The sequence below is a fragment of the Hippopotamus amphibius genome, chromosome 12 (genome assembly GCF_030028045.1).
Source record: "Hippopotamus amphibius kiboko isolate mHipAmp2 chromosome 12, mHipAmp2.hap2, whole genome shotgun sequence".
Taxonomy (NCBI): Eukaryota; Metazoa; Chordata; class Mammalia; order Artiodactyla; family Hippopotamidae; genus Hippopotamus; species Hippopotamus amphibius.
The window spans coordinates 25,053,929-25,067,519 of NC_080197.1; the positions used below are offsets into that span (position 1 = coordinate 25,053,929).

A 13,591-nucleotide genomic window follows, 5' to 3' on the forward strand; every position below is an offset into this window, starting at 1 on the left:
TTTGGCTGCATCAGATCTTAGTTGCGGCATTTGGGATCTTTGCAGTATGTGGACTCTTAGTTGTGGCATGCATGCGGAATCTAGTTCCTCAACCAGGGGTCAAACCCGGGCCTTCTGCATTAGGAGCATGGAGCCTTACCCACTGGACTACCAGGGAAGTCCCTTACCATGTTCTTTTGTTCCTTGTATTTCCCTAAACTGGAAGGTTTAACACTTAATTAGACTGAAGCTAAACATTTTGGCAAAAATATTCTTTATATTGCATCACATCATGAGGTGCATAAATGTTCCAGCATTGATAACTTTGATCATAGGGTTAAAGTTGTGACTGCCAGATCTTTCCATTGTGAAGTTGCATTTTTTTTCTTTTGTGACTAGCAATATGTTTTTTATTTTTGTCAATGATGAGTATTTTTCAGTCTCATTTAAACTAGTTTTTCATATCATTTGACCATTTGTTCAGTGTAGATTTGATATTTTCCTTTTAAGTTTGTACTACACATTTAAAAATTTTATAGTGTAACAAAGAATGGTGTGTTGTTGTAAAAGATAAATTTCAAGTTTCAAAATACAACTAAAATCAAATGTAATTTAACTAAAAAACCCTTACAGATTGCAAATATATAATAGCAGGCATTTCTTTGACAGAATTTTGTGATAAGTCATGTTTGCTTTTTTTAAAAAGCATTCTAAGCAGGCAAAACTAAGAAACATAAAGCTCTTGAATAAAAAATTTTTTTATTTTTCTTTTTGAAATGCAGGTAAATCCTGAATTCATAAGTTGTTTTACAAACCCACCCCAAAAGCACTCAGAGTTTTTGTTTCTTGTCCTCTTGAGTGTTTCATTTAGCTGTCTTTTATGTACCAGTTCTTTATCCATTTTAAATAGCTATTTTTTTGTCATTCCTATTATAGATTTTTTTTTATTCCATTTCTTTTCTGCTACAAATTCTACTCAAATAGATTTTTCCTTTCAAACCACAAAGGCAGTATAGGCTTATTGAAACAAGTTGGGCATCATATGAGGTACACAAAGGGAAAGCCAACCAGCTCCTCCTCTCCAGTTCATATCTTCCAACATATCCAGCTAGCCTAGTGTGATTCTTCCATGTTTTTCTGTATGCTCTTAGGAACACAAATATACATACTGATTCATTCTCTTATTTTGTAAGATTTTCATGATGCCATACGCATTATACAACTTCTGTTTTTTACTTTATAGCATATCATACATTTTCTTCCTTATCATCAAACATATCTAATTCATTTTTTGTGCTGTATAATACATACATGTATAATATATGTGTAATTGCACACATTCATGGCCCAATTTGCATTCCCTGTTCTGCAAATCACCTTTTCCAGTCCTTTAACTTATTTTTCTCTTGAGTTGTTAATTTTTTACTTTTTAATCAGTTTGGGGGTACTTTTGTGTATTTGGGGTATTAACACCTTTTTTGTCACATGGTGCAAATATATTATCCCAGTCTTTCATTTGGCTTTTGACTTTGTGGTTTCTTTGATATAAAGATTATTTTAATTATCTAATCATGTCTGTCAGTCTTTTTCTTTATGATTTCTAGGTTCATGTCTTGCTCACCACCATTCCATTGAAGTTAATAATTCTTTTTTTTTTAATTTATTTATTTTATTGGCTGCATTGGGTCTTTTTTGCTGTGCACGGGCCTTCTTTTTTTTAGTTGCAGTGAGCGGGGGCTGCTCTTCGTTGTGGTGCACAGGCTCCTCATTGCCATGGCTTCTCTTGTTGCAGAGCATGGACTCTAGGCGTGTGGACGTCAATAGTTGCAGCACATGGGTTCAATAGTTGTGGCGCACGGGCTCAAGTGCAGGCTCAGTAGTTGTGGCGCACGGGCTTAGTTGCTCCACCTCATGTGGGATCTTCCTGGAGCAGGGATCGAACCCTTGTCTCCTGCATTGGCAGGTGGATTCTCAACCACTGCACCACCTAGGAAGCCCCATTGAAGTTAATAATTCTTCTAAATTTTTTTTATATTTTTGTTTTGTGAATTTTTAACCTTAATTTTTTTTTCTCGTTTTTGCAATTTGGGCAGAAATTTATTTCTTAGTTTTTTTAATATAGGTGAACCTGTTTATTATGCCATTGAATTTCTTCTCTTGATCAAAAAATTATCTCTTCTTCATTGTTTAGGGATAAGAATATTTTAAATAATCTCTCTTGAATTTTGAAGAAATGCATTTCTGGTTGTTCCAAGTCAGTTTGGATGCTCTACCTGTGTTTAAAAATAAGTGTATTGATCTAGTAACAGTTCTGTTTGCAGGTTTGCCAAGTGTATTCTGGGTCATCAATAATGATGAAATGGTAGCTACAGGACTTGAAAGCTGATCTAAGGACTTAAGTGTTTGATTTTAAAAGAAAGTGACAATTGGAAGAGCATAAAGCAAAAAAGAAAAGAAAAGACCTGACAAACTGTCTGTGAATACACTTGACCCTCCATGTCCATGGGTTCCTCATTTGCAGATTCAACCAACCAGGGATTGAAAACATTCCCCTACAAAATTCCAGAAAGTTCCAAAAAGCAAAACTTGAATTTGTCAGGGCTGGAAACTATATACATTCTATTTACAACTATTTACATATCATTTACATTGTGTTAGGTATTATAGGTAATCTAGAGATGATTTATAGGATATGGGTAGGATGTGCTGTTATATGCAAATACTATACCATTTTATATAAGGGACTTCGGCATCTGCAGATTTTGGTTTTGGGGGGCGTTCCTGGAATAAATTCCCCATGGATAGCGAGGGATGACTGTATGTTAAGACAGTGGAGTAGAGGAAACACTGTCAGACTCTTAGAATGATGGCCTAAGGACTTTTGTAATTTAGAGCCCAGGTTTCATGATTTAACAGTTTCTTGTTAGAAACTTAACAGAGAAAGAAAGCCATTGTTCTCTAAAGTTGTCTTCCAACACTTTCTTAAGGCAACTTTCATTAACATTATATAATGATATAACAACATTCATTATCATTATATAACATACTTTTTTAGTGCCTTTAAAATGAAGTATTTCTTTTGTACAGCAGTGTCATATATGAAATGAAAGACTTTCCTATTACTAAGAAGCTTTGGACAAATTGTTTACTCGGGCCTTAATTTTTTTATCTGTTCCAGGATGATTGCCAAGGGCCCTCTAATGGTGCTCAGAGTCTCATCAAGTTATGTTTAGAGAATTTTTTTTTAAATTGGTTCCTAGATTGTGGGATTTGGTCAACTTTTCAGTGTCATTACAGCATGGATTAAAAGACTGGAATTCTTTTTTTTTTTTCTTTGGCCATGGCGTGCAGCATGCAGGATCTTAGTTCCCTGACCAGGGATTGAACCCATGCCACTTACATTGGGAGCAGGGAGTCTTAACCACTGGGCCAGCGGGGAAGTCCCCCTGTGTTGTTTTTTGACTGAAGCTTTATTATGAATGAAAGAATGTAGTGGTTCACAATTGAAACATGATATATAAAGTAGTTTTTCTCTAAATTTTACTTTATCCATTTACTATGGTATCTAACAAGACAGGAAAACTCTCATTGAACCGCTGACTTATTCTGTTGGTTTATATTGTACTCAGTTAAAATTACTAAACTACAGCTGACCCTTGAACAACACGGTCTGACTGTCCCAATCCACTTATATGCAGATTTTTTTTTTCAATAAATACATACTATGGTATTACGCATCCACAGTTGGTTGAATCCATGGATGTAAAACCACAGATATGGAGGGTTGACTCTAAACTTATACTAGGATTTTTGAATGCCCTTGGGGTCAGAGCCCCTAACTCCTGCGTTGTTCAAGGGTCAGCTGTACATATCTGTGTTAGCATGAGTAGTTTTAGGGATTTCATATTTTGTATTTCACAGATTTATCTTTTGTTTCTTATACTAAAATGTCAGGATTGAAATTTAAGATTTAATGTCAATATTCCATAATCTCTTAAATTGTCTATTATCCCTACCAAGAGCAAACCAGGGTTGTTACAGTAGTGAAATGCCAGTCTCCTCAACAGGCATTTTGTTCATCTTTTCACTAAGTTTCTATGATTTGGCTGGAGATTTGCATAAATTTTTCCTTGGGAACCCTGGACTTGGGAACAGGAAGCATGTAAGAGTTTTATAAGAATCTAATGAGAGGGTGTAGGGAGGATGGACTTGAATCTTACAGTAGTTGTGCCATGGCATATCGTCTTTGACAGTTCACATTTAACTATTTATATTTTTAAAAATACCATATCCTGAAACATCTAAGACTATGTGGTTAAAAAGCCAACGTAAATTTTAAAGTACTATAAGTATAATATCCAGACCTAGGCATTCGTGAAAATGCTATTTAAATTACCCATTCCACAGCTTTTTGTTTCTTTTATAGTAACTTCAGGAGCAGGAAACTGTTTAGCAGAGTGCCTGGTACATAGTAGGTGGTTGGTAAAGGGAGGCTGAACAGATGCATCCATTGAAAGTATTCAAATTGTAGTAGATTAGAAATTATGAAAAAAGAAATTATGAGGGACTTTTTTACACATATATTTTCCATTTAAAAAATAGCTCTTGTGCTGTAAATCTGAAATGGTTTCAAAATATAAAGTTAAACTCATGCAAAGAAGTGGTGGTAAAGTATCAAGGGTATTGTTATTAGCCATCTTTGAGAGGGAGAGGTTTTGCACCTAGACAACAAATCTAGGAGATTTGTATTTAACACAAGCTGAAGAATATGCTTGTATTCATGAGGCAGATGCCAGAGGAATTCTAGGATTCTTATTTTACAAAGCTACTTAAAACATTTGAGTAGAGGTATTATTTGTTAAAGCGAAAGTATATAGAAAATAATTAAATTTCCTGATAAACAGTCCTTGAGTTTTCTTAAACCTAGAAGGAAACTGTGATTCTGTTTAGCTCAAGCTTAGTGATTCATCCTCTCATTTTACAATTTAGAAATCTTAGGCACACAGAGATTGTACCCTGCCCCAAATCATACAACTTTATGGGACGATCACAACTAGAACTTGGGGCACACTCATCCTGCCATGCTCAGCCTAGCTCTTCTTCCATTCTGTCACCCTGTTTCATTATTATAAAGTGTTAGTTCTCAAGATTTATTCACTTAATTTTACTACTAATCATTTGACATTTATATTGAAACATATATATATATATATAATGGATAGTACAGATAGGAAATCATTGGATGAGCATTAGACTTTATTTAATTTCCTTATATGGATGGCGCAACACCTGCAATGGTGCATGGTTGTGAACCCAGGACATCTGTATTTTCCATTTATTTGTTTACTTGTTTGTTTTTTGCAGTTGTCATGTGTAATAAAGTTTTTTTCAGAGAATAAGTAGGAGAGTAAATTTTAAATTTAAAAGTTTAATATTATTAGCATATTTACAGTTTTACAACAGAAAGAGTAGGAAAATGACAAGAAGAACTAAGTCTTGTAGCTAACTACATATGTGACCTAAGGCAAATCATATAACCTGTCGGACTGTTTCTGCTACCTTCTTAATTAGAATCCTTCAGGGGTTCTGCCCAGGACAAATGTATCTGTTTTTTAATATTTGTTACTTGAAGTATAACACACATAATGCAAAGTGCACAAATCATAAGGATAATGAATTATAAAATGAACATACGTGTATAACCACTGCTGTTGTATTTTGAAAAAGCTTCCTTGGTGATTATGATAAGCTTTCCTTTAAAAGAAATCACTGAACTTGATGCTGTAGGTAATCTCATGTCTTTTACAACTTTTCCTAGAGTGAAATTAGCAGAAACTGGTAGAGGGAAGGAATTTGGTCAGTCACAAAAATTTGCTTTGAATAGGTTTTTTGGGATTATATATTGTCTTGTCTTCTGATGTTTCTCTTCTTCCTCTTTACACTTTTTCCTTTCTGTCTAGGTCCTGGATGGAATGGAGAGAGGTCCTACTCAACCTCTAACTATCTTTTCTGAGAGTGGTCAGAGAATTCTTAAACAGGTCTGTTGATTCTGTAGTATACAAATGCAAGTTTGAGTTATAAAAGACTTGGTTTCAACCTAAGCAAAGGATTGAATTAAGAAGTAGATTTTTTAAAAAGAAGCCATTTTGATCTCAAGGTCCACAGGGTATTTTACTTTGGCAGGCTGCTTTTGGCATGTGGGTTGGACCCAAAGTGACTAAATTAAATAAGATCTGCTTAATAGAAAAGCAGTTGTCGTGTCTTTATCGGTTATGTTGAATATATATAATATGGCAGGATTCTTTATTGTTTTCATGAAAAGTAACAGGAAGAGATGAAACGGTGAATATCTCAGTTGTCTGTGATTCTGGTGGGGAATGGAGGCATGGATAAATCCAAGAAAGAAAATAATTGATTGGCCCTCTTTCTAATGTGCTCAGAATTCATAACATTGGGGAAAACCAATCAAAGCTACTTTGACCGTACAAACCTCTGATTCAGGGAAGGGCAAGTATATACAGGTTTTTTGTTTTTGTTTTTGTTTTATCTCTCTCTGTGTCACCATGAATGAACTTTATCATTATTCAGACAGATAAAAACTCAAGCTTAATGATTTCCAAAACTTGTCTTTACATTGGAATCACCTGTGGAGCTTTGCACAGTACTGATGTCTCTTTTCCCCCTTCCCATTACCACCTCCAACCTCAGATTGTGATTTAATTGGCCTGAGGGTATGGCCTAGGAATTTTTAAAAGATCCCAAGGTGATTCTAAAGTGCTGACAAGTTCAGGAATCACTGTTCTAGCTAGTTAAAGCAGATCTGGCCACTATGCAACTTGTCACTTTTTTTGTGTAAATATTTGGATAAATATATAAATAAGCAGTAAATATTTTGTTTTAGAATCCTGTACTTTAAACCTAAATTCTTACTAGAATATAAGCTCTGTAAAAGCAGGTACCATGTCTATATTTTCTTCACCATTACATCTTTACCATTCAGAACAGTAACTGACATGTATTGTATGCTTAAATATTTGTTGAATGGGTGAATGAACCTATCAGTCTTTAGTGAGCTGAGAGTATGCTTTTACTAATACTTGAGTGGTCTGAGATATAGAGTGGGGTGGTAGTGGTGGTGAAGAGTCTAGCCTGTATGACTGATTGACTGGGCTCCAGTCACAGCTCTGTCACTTACTAGCTGTAAGTCCTTAGACAGGTTAGTTCCCTATACCTCAGTGTCCTCATTTGTACAATGGGGGTAATAGAATCTATTTCATGGGGTTGTTGGGGGAACTAATTGAGTTAATAATGCAAAATGCTTAGAACAGTGCCTTGCACATAATAGTGTTCTGTAACTTTTAGCTACTGTAGAATTCAAGACACTCAGGATTCTCTGTAGTTTAATTTAACTATAGAATGTTGTGTGGGGGCTAAGGTAGAATAATCAAATCAGCTGCATTATATGTAGTTAAAGAAGACTTGACAAAGAAGATATTATTATTAATTTTGGTCAACTTAATGAGGTATAATTTACATACAATAAACTGCATCCATTTAAAAGTAAAACGTTTCAGTGAGTTTTGACAGATGTACTTGTTAGTTTACAGTATTTATTATGAAACAACTGTCACAACCAAGATACAGAAAGTTTCCATCTTCCTAAGAAGTTCCTTATATTCCTTGCAGTCTGTCCCTCCTAGTGCCTCCACCTATATATTGCTTTGCATTTTCTAGAATTTTATGTATATGCATTAATACATTATATTCTCTTTTGTGTCTAGCATCTTTCACTCAGCAGAATGATTTTGATATTTATCCATGGTGTTGCATGTGTCAGTGGTTCATTTCTTTTGATGTAAGGTAGTGTTTTGTTGTATGGATATACCATGCTTGTTTATTCACTTGTGATAGACATCTGAGTTGTTTCCAGTTGTTTGTTTTGTTTTGTTTTTAATTTATTTATTGGCTGCGTTGGATCTTTGTTGCTGCGCAGGCTTGCTCTAGTTGAGGCAAGCAGGGGCTATTCTTCATTGTGGTGGCCTTTCTTGTTGCAGAGCATAGGCTCTAGGCACGAATGCTTCAGTAGTTGTGGCACACGGGCTCAATAGTTGTGGCACGAAGTCTCTAAAGCACAGGTAAGTAGTTGTGGCTCACAGGCTTAGCTGCACTGCGGCATGTGGGATCTTCCCAGACCAGGGCTCAAACCCGTATCCCCCTGCATTGGCAGGCAGATTCTTAACCACTGTGCCACCAGGGAAGTCCCGTTTCCAGTTTTTGATGATTGTGAATAAAATTGCTGTAAGTATTTTTGTACAAGTCATTACATAGACATAATTTCACTAATTTTGGGGTAAATCCCTAGCAGTGGTACTGCTAGGTTGTATAGTATATCTAACTAGTTAAGAAACTGCCAAGCAGTTTGAAAAGAGATGAACGTTCAGCAGGATTTCCAAGGAGGGTGCATTAGTTATCTGTTGTTGCATAACAAATTACCACAAATTTAGCAGCTTAAAACAACACGCATTTATTAGGGCACAGTTTCCATGCGTCAGGAATCTGAACACAGCTTAGGTGGGCCCTCTGTTTCAGGGTCTCTCACAGGCAGCATTCAAGGTGTCAGCCAGGAGTGGAGTCTCATCTCAGTGACTGACTGAAGAAGGATTTCCTCTAAGCTTACTTGGTTGTTGGCAGAATTAACTTCCTCAAGGGATGTTGGATTTAAGGCCTTGGTTTCTCACTGGCTACTGGTTGTCATTTCCTTGCCTCGTGGCCTCTCCAACATGGCAAGCTGAGAAGGCAGTAGAGTCTCCTATGGAGATGGAAGTCTCATTCTTTTATAACCTAATCATGAAAGTGCCATCCCATCACCTTTGCCGTATTTTTTTTTGTTAGAAGTAAGTCACTAGGCCAGCCCACACCTTCGAGGAGAGGGCAGGGAAGATTACACTAGGGCGTGAATACCAGGAGGCTGGGATAATTGGTGGCTGTTTTAGAAGTCTGTGTACCACAGAAGACATGGTTTAGTGTCAGGCTGGGACTAGATGGGACATTAAAGAGAGTGGTGGTGGTGAGGAGTAGTTTGTAAAATTTTCTTTCCCTTCCCTGTATCAAACTCTCTCTCTCTTTTCCTTCTATCTCTCGCATCACCTACAGCAACTCACAAAATGGAAGTCAATATTTGTAAATCATATATCCAAAAAGGAATTTATTTCTAAAATTTATCAAGAACTTTTACAATTCAGTAATAAAAAGACAAATATCCTAATTTAAAAATTGGCAAAGGATTTTAATAGATATTTCCCCAAAGAAATTATGCCAGTGGCCATTAAACATGAAAATATGCTCAACACAATTTCACACCTACTAGATGGCTGTAATCAGATAACAAATGTTGGTGAGGATGTGGAGAAACTGGAACCCTTGTATATACTGCTGATGGGAATGGAAAATGGTATAACTCCTTTGGAAAACAGTCTGGCAGTTCCTCAAAAGGTTAAATATGGAGATAACATATGACCCAGCAATTTTACTCCTAGGTGTATATATACCCAAGAGAAATGAAAACATATCTACACCAAAACTTGTACACAAATATTCATAGCAGCATGATTCATAATAGTGTATGGTGGAAACAACCCAAATGTCTATCAACTAATGAATGAATGAATGAATGAATATATATGGTGTTTCCATACAAAGGGATATTATTTGGTAATTTAAAAAATGAAGTACTGTTACTTGCTACAGCACTTTGGCGAAGTGAAGCTAAGTGAAAGAATTAAGTCACAGAAGGCCACTTATTGTATGGTTCTTATTGTATGAGGTATCTAGAATAGACCAATGTTCCTTGACCTAGTCTAAAACTCTTTATCCTTTAGTTGGGGGTGGGGGCAGGGTTAACCCATTAAATTAATGATAGAACATATTAGCAAAATTGTTCATAGTACTCAAATGAAGATGATGGTGAATGATAATAGTTCATTTTTATTTTGTACCTTATTTTCCTTTTGAATAATCATTTTTTCAAAATAGCATTTGGTGCTAATCATTTATAACAATTATTTAGACTTAGCCTTATGTTTAACTGATTTCATTTCTTCCTTCCTATTCTCAAGGTTTTGTTTTTAGTTAATTATTATTCAGATAATATTTTTATGAAAAAGTACATGATTGGTTTACATCTGAAAGTATCATTATGTTGATTTCACACTGAATGACAACTTGGTGGGGGAGGAAGCAGAATTATTAGGTTACATTATTTTTTCCACTCAATTATTTTAATATTTTGCCATTATCTTCTGGTCTTACAAAGCAAAAATCTGTGGCCACACCGAATTTTGGTCCTCTGTGTATGACTTTTTTTTCCTTCTTGGGTGATTGTGGGGCATTTTCTTTATTCTTGAAATCTGGAAGTTTCATTAGAACAAATCCAGTTGTCACTATCTTTTTGGTAATTTTGTGTGGTTTTTTGTGAGCTCTTTTGAGCTGGAGATTCAGAACATTCTTTGACTCAGAAGAGTTTACATTTCCTTTAAAAAAAAATCTTCATTATTTCTGTCCATTTGTTTCAGGGATAACAAATTAGTTGAAGTTTATTTCTCTCTTCTCTCATCAATACTCTGTCATACTTTTCATTACTTTGTCCTTTCGTTCTCCATTCTGGAAGAATTTCTCATATTGGTTGTCCCCATGTTTCTAATTAAGTATTCTGCTCTTTACTTTTTCTAGTAAAGATTTAAATTCTGCCTTGGCATAATTGTAATTTTTACCTTTCTTTTCCCCCTGTCAACTAATTCTTTTCATTTCTGCCTGTGAACGTTGAGCTCTTATTTCAGTGTATTTTATCAAATTTGTTGAGTAATGTAGTTGATTTCTAAAATTTAACCTGTTGCTCCTTATATATTCATTTTCTGAATTACAGATGCAGAGTTTCTCTTTTTCTGTGTTGTAGAATGTTTTTCTATCTCTCCCCTCAATTATTCTTCCTTGAATAAGCAGAGGGATATATGGGTCTAATATGTGCCAAATAGGGTAGACAGGTTCCTTCACTGGCTATTTGGTAGCTGTAGGAATTCTCCTTTCAGATGTTAAACTAAAGGACTAATTGCTGCACATAGTTTCTGAATATTTTCTAGAGTCCAGCAGTCATTTATGTGTTTCCTGCAGGATTGAGTAGGGGAAATCCCTTCCTCTGGCCTGGTAATTTGACTTTGGAAAAGGGGATTTGTTTTTTGATAATTTGAAGCCTAGGCTACAAATAACTGTAATTCCCAGAATGTAATGCTTCCAGAGCTTTTGCTCTCTCAGCCCTTCCTGGATTTGCCTTCAAATCTCAGGCAGTATGTACTACTTTGTATGGTATAGAATCTGAAGTAGAGAAAGAAGGCTGTGGGCATGTAATAGCACTGACCATTCTAAGTGAGTCTCGCAGTAGGGTGATGTGACTTACCACTGCCATTGCTGCCTCTGGAGAAAGCTGTTTTGAAGAAGGTAGTTGGAGAAGGTTAGTTAGAAATCTGTTACCTTCCCTGCAGGCTCTACTGTATGTCAAGCCACATTCCTGCCTGCTCATTGGCAGAAAAGTCATCTTTGAGTCCAACAGTTCTTTGAGCAGCTGTCCTAGTTTCCATTGCTGTTGATAATAACTTTGACTTTCAGTGTTTCCTTAAGTGTGAAAAATTAGGGTGGAGATGATGATAGAGATGAACCAAGCGTTGTTAGGTAGCCTCCATTTTAGCTCCCAGCTTGGTGTTAACTTTTGAAAGAAGGAAGATGAGAGAAGAGTGTGGAGAATAGCCACTAGTGGAAGAAGAAAGAGTTAAAGATCTGGTACCAAATGGGTTCCAGTTTCTTAGGGAAATATGATAACATTGAAATCAAATAGCCAAGGTTTAAAATAGTCTTGAGTCTGTTTTGTTTGATACAAGTATTGCTACCCCAGCTTTCTTTTTGTTTCCATTTTCATAGAATACCTCATTTCATCCCCTCATGTTCAGTCTGTGTGTGTCTTTAGATCTTAAGTGATCCTCCTCCCCTCCCCCTCCTCTTCCTCTTCCTCTCTTCCCTTGTGGTTTGATGACTGTCTTTACTGTTGTTTGGATTCCTTTCTATTTTGTATATGTGTATTACAGATTTTTATTTTGTGGTTACCATGAGGTTCATATATAGCTATATAGGTGTGTGTGTGTATTATTTTAAGTTCAAACATATTCTAACAACCCTACATTTTTGCCATGCTGCACAGCTTGTGGAATCTTAGTTCACTGACCAGGGTTAGAACCCGTGCCCCCTGCAGTGGAAGCACTGAGTCCTAATCACTGAATCTCCAGGGAATTCGCTATAATTTTGATGTTTCTAGTTATGGTCTTTTCTTTTCCTTTTAGAAAAGTCCTTTTAACATTTCTTGTAAAGTTTAGTGTTACTGAACTTTTAGCTTTTGCTTATCTGCAAAGCTCTTTATCTCTCCTTCAAATCTGAATGATAGGGCAGAAGACCTAAATAGACATTTCTCCAAAGAAGACATACAGATGGCCAACAAACACATGAAAAGATGCTTAACATCACTAATCATCAAAGAAATGCAAGTCAAAGCCACAATGAGGTATCACCTCACACTGATCAGAATGGCCATCATCACAAAATCTGGAAACAACAAATGTTGGAGAGGGTGTGGAGAAAAGGGAACTTTCCTGCACTGTTGGTGGGAATGTAAGTTGGTACAGCCACTATGGAAAACAATTTGGAGGTTCCTTAAAAAACTACAAATAGAACTACCATATGATCCAGTAATCCCACTCCTGGGCATATACCCAAAGAAAACCATAATCCCAAAAGAAACATGTACCATAATGTTTATTGCAGCACTATTTACAATAGCCAGGACATGGAAGCAACCAAAATGCCCATCAACAAATGAATGGATAAAGAAGATGTGGCGTATATATACAATGGAGTATTACTCAGCTATAAAAAGGGATGAGATGGAGCTATAGGTAATGAGGTGGATAGACTTAGAGTCTGTCATACAGAGTGAAAGAGAAAGAGAAAGACAAATACTGTATGCTAACTCGTATATACGGAATCTAAAAATGGTACTGATTAACTCAGTGACAAGAACAAGGGCGCAGATGCAGAGAATGGACTGGAGAACTCGAGGTATGGGAGGGGGCGGGGGGTGAAGGGGAAGCTGAGACGAAGCGAGAGAGTAGCACAGACATATATATACTACCAACTGTAAAATAGATAGCCAGTGGGAAGTTGTTGTATAACAAAGGGAGTCCAACTCAAGGATGGAAGATGCCTTAGAGGACTGGGACAGGGAGGGTGGAGGGGAGTCGAGGGAGGGAGGGAATACAGGGATATGTGTATAAAAACAGATGATTGAACTTGGTGTACCCCCCCAAAATAATAAATAAATAAAATTAATTAAAAAAAAAAGTTAGAGAAGAAAAAAAAATCTGAATGATAGCCTTGCTGGGTAGACTATTCTTGGTTGTAGGTTTTTTTCCTTTCATCACTCTGCTTGTATTATGCCATTTGTTTCTGGCCTGTAAAGTTTCTGCTAAAAAGTCAGCTCATGGTCCTATGAGAGTTCCCTTGTATGTAACTAATT

At 36.2% G+C, this 13,591-nt stretch overlaps 1 protein-coding gene across 9 annotated transcripts in view; it reads left to right on the forward strand.

Moving 5' to 3' along the window:
- NCOA6 (nuclear receptor coactivator 6) overlaps window positions 1-13,591 on the forward strand; it is an 88,057-nt gene that overhangs the window by 11,365 nt on the left and 63,101 nt on the right. For 2 of the 9 annotated variants that reach the window (XM_057701170.1, XM_057701168.1), the window contains exon 2: window positions 5,940-6,017. The exons of the other annotated variants lie outside the window; for them this stretch is intronic. The gene's annotated coding sequence lies outside the window, so the exon portion shown is untranslated. The remainder of the gene's footprint in view (window positions 1-5,939; window positions 6,018-13,591) is intronic. 9 annotated transcript variants of the gene reach the window in all.